This window comes from Opisthorchis viverrini (genome assembly GCF_000715545.1).
Source record: "Opisthorchis viverrini unplaced genomic scaffold opera_v5_437, whole genome shotgun sequence".
NCBI lineage: Eukaryota > Metazoa > Platyhelminthes > Trematoda > Opisthorchiida > Opisthorchiidae > Opisthorchis > Opisthorchis viverrini.
This window is the reverse complement of record NW_008752100.1, coordinates 46,885-50,933: the sequence shown is the minus strand read 5'-3', so window position 1 is coordinate 50,933 and position 4,049 is coordinate 46,885.

Genomic DNA, 4,049 nt, shown 5'->3' with positions numbered 1-4,049 from the left:
TTCACCAACGTGTGCGACCAGAGCAAACACTAGTTCCAGGTGAACGAGTGCACACTTGAGTGAATTTGAGACTGTCGTGTGTTCACACCCTGTCGCTTTTGGTCCCGGCAATGTAATTACGTTTTTGCACGTGATCGTCGGGCAACCTCTGACGGTCAATTACCACGTAGTTACGTAGATGAAGTATGGAACTTGCTATCGTGCTCAGCATCTGGAATAATATATGCAACTCTGAGAGAAATGGACCACAGCTTTATCGCTGATCCCAACAGAGGTGGTTACCGCGTAGTTACGTAGATTAAGTATGGAACTTGCTATCGTGCTCAGTATCTGGAATAATATACGCAAGTCTGAGAGAAATGGACCACAGCTTTATCGCTGATCGCAACAGAGTGTTGTTCATGTTTGTCAGTGGTTGCCTTGAGTGACTGTTTGGACCAGGTCACACACAACTCCGGAATTAATATTGTCCAGAAGTGATAGTCTCAGAAACAGAAGCTCCTGTTTTATGGGCTACAACATTACCACACATTCGTCAGTTGTTAGGTAGTATCCCACAAGGAAATTGTCTTACCGCTTGTAGTTAGGCTCTGCAACGGCCAAGAAACGTGTCTCGCGCGTGATTGGCCAGCATTTCGGGCCGCATGCCGGTCCGGTATCAGGGTCGGCTCTGATTGGCAGTAAGCGTGGACCGGCGAATACCGGTCGCCAATGCTGCATCCAGAAGGCGCTGGAATTTCCTCGTACACTTTATACATGCATGTTTGACCTGGATTTGTGCGTTAAGTACACACTGTGTACTTTTGGTGTCTGTTTAGATGGTAACGCCAGCTTGGAAGTTTCAGACTGAGTACACACTGTACTTGGTTTAAATGGTAACGCCAGCTTGGAAGTTTCAGACTGAGACCTGAATTGAGACTTTGCGGCTACTACATTAGTGCTAGGACGAAACCACTAACATTCAGATTTCAAAAGCACTCGTATTCTTAGCACGCTCTTGACGACCCAGCAATTTCATTTGGTTCTACAACCATGTTGGTTCCGACCAAAAAGTGTTTGAATTTGACACAATGAGAGTGATCATGTACCCGTGCACATTTCCGAAAATAACTTGAAAACTGAGATCTCTAAAATAGACCAATTCATTAGAAAAGTTCGGAAAGGCTTTCTCTGGCAACAATAATACCCGAGGGACATTGGACATGAGAATACTGACCTATCAAGAAGTGTCTCTGGCTTTCAAAGATACTTTCGCAATCCGGATATGATGCAACGTTTGTAGTATCGTTTCAGATTAGTCTTTAAACTTGAAATATGAATATGAAGAAGGCAGAAGTTCCCAGTGTTTTAGCTGTGTCTCAATGGTTCTGTAACCACTACTCTCAAAAGAGTAATCGTTATGAAAGGATCTCTGTGTTGTACTGCAACACAGCCTTTAAGGGAACATCACAGTGGGACGATGTGCGCCAAACAGAGCAGGTGTACTCAAGCGACCAACCTATTTGCACTAACCACCAGGTTCAGCTGTCCATACTCACATTACTCTCGTCTGAGCGGTCGTTCTCCTGTCCTGGCGCAATTGCTATGGTGAGTCCACACCAAACGAGGAGAGCACGGGACCCAAGTTTGGCTCTTATGAGAGCTCATCAGCATTGCATATCCAGTGGTCATGCCGCGGTTTGAACTCCGGACACGTGACATGGGAGGCGAGCTTGTTACCAATACTCCGCCAGCGCACGTCAGACGAAGGTGAATTTTCACACCTGAACGGGCGAACGTGTTCACACTTGATCGATGTGATTGGTGTGCCCAACTCATTATCGAATGACGACCCAGTAAGTGCCCTGGTTGTGGCAATCGACTGACCCGCCTGTCCAGTCAGGTCCCTGTCGTATGTTAAACGTCATCAGCGCCAATAACAGTTCCAGCTGCGTACCGTAGTGTGATAAAACATGTTTCCTATAACCAGAAATACGGATTACGACCGACTCTGGTATTAGGTTCTATGTGACTTTTCAGTTTGTTTACTCAAATATGATTCAAAAACGTGTCACACGTGTCCGCAAAAGCTGAACGGGGTTTTAGACCATACTGGTACGTTGACTGTGAAACTGATCATATCCTGAGACTGATACCTGATGACAGGGTGATGTTTACGCTCAATCGCACCAAACTAATGCGTTTGAAGAGCGTTTGTCAGTTATACATCCACTTGGTTCATTGGCCGAACAGTCACATGCCAAATAGCGCAACAGTTCGTTTCTCTATCTCGAACTGACTGCCAATTGACAAATTCTCTATTCCCATTGGAAAACTGACTCACACACAGAATCATTAGTGGGGAACTTTAGTACACATGGAAATTCAGAATAATTAAGAAATAACTGGATAGAAATATGCAACTGGGGCGTACCATCGTTCTTAATAAGATACCCTTAGGGTTTCGACAAATGCTCTCAGCTGCGGCAACTTAAGGAGTAATGTGTTACGTTTACGCAGCGAAGGCTAAATCATAGATGTCGTACCAACTGAAGCATGAGGCGGCTTGGTGTCGCTATTTTAGTTGAAACGGACTGTCATGAAGGAATGATTCAGCTGGATTCAGTTGAGACATCTGATGAAATCAAAAGACAGTATGGGTCGAATTCCATCCAACCGGCGTTCAAGTAGGACGTAAGATGCTGCAGAAAACTCGGGAACTGCTTCTACTTATTGGACCCGAATTGGAGAGGGCAGGTAAGGTCAAGGACTGTCAACGCGTCCTCGGAAGCCTTGTGAGCAATGTGTGACGTTTAGACCACGTGAAGTTGAACTCTAATGAAGAATATAGCAGGTGTGTTAAGATGACTGATTCAATACAACCAACCATCCGTTTACAACATTTGTCAACAAGTGAACAAACGTAATTGTATTTAGCACAAAAATCTTTATTCCCCCTCAAAAAAGATTGCTAACTTTTCCCTTTTCACATGAAAGCTCTCTTTGGCCGTGTCGGTAGGTCATCCGGTTGACCCAGTTCCAAGGTGGATGGAGAACTAAATTAATGCTGAATATTTATTCGAAGTCATTGTTTATTGGTGTAAGGGGCCAGAATCCTGCGACCGACGAGTTGGAGGGGAATGCAATTAGCTTCGTTTTTCGGGTTTAGATCTTTGATCTTCCGGCCTAGGACAGTTCGGTAGATGATTCGTCTCGAATATCATTCACGATTAGTGTTGGTCTATGTAGGTTAAGAGATGTAATTGCGTGTACTTTAGGTTGGATTGGCCCATGCACTTTAGACCTAAGCGACCGCCCTTCACTGATAACAGCTCACCAACACTGGTCAACCGAAACCACTTCCACACTGTTGCCAGGACCACGCCTTTTATTTTATGTATGCTGGAATATAGGACAATCTTCATCGCCTCGGCCATTTGTTGCTGTGATGCTCATTCCCTGCCCCTAATCCTCAAGGTTTTCTGAGTCCATCTTGTATTCTATTGTTGAGTTTGTACTGGCGCTGCTGTGGGTGAAGAAGAGTCATTAATATAGATCGGAAGTGCGTACACCAAGCCCATGAACGCTGTAAGTCATCTCGTCCACTAGCCAAATGATCGCAGCATTAATAACCCAGCCAAACTGCTCTGAATCACAGTATCGCAGTGGCCAACTTGGTGATCTACTCATTTGGCATGAACGAGCTTCGATTTAGACCAGTGAAACATGGGCCACCTACAGTTCTCCCACCTATTGTTTACAAAGACAGTTCTGTTGATACTGTTGTGCCAGCAGCGTAAACAGGATGCTGTATGTTACATAAAGTCCGTTGTTGATGTTCTATCGGTTTCCGCCGTTACGGCAAAACTGGGGCAGTCGTCTAGTTCAATGAAGCAACTAGCATAGCTCCGTCATACCGACCTAGGTTGAATGTGGACAAAAACATAAAATCTTTCTATATTTTTGTAATGCACTACTCATAAGGTTGCTGAAAACTCCTCAACAGCCCACGACCGGTTTCGCCCTTCTTGGGGCTAATCAGGTAGGCGCAGTCCCCGAGTTTCCGTCAA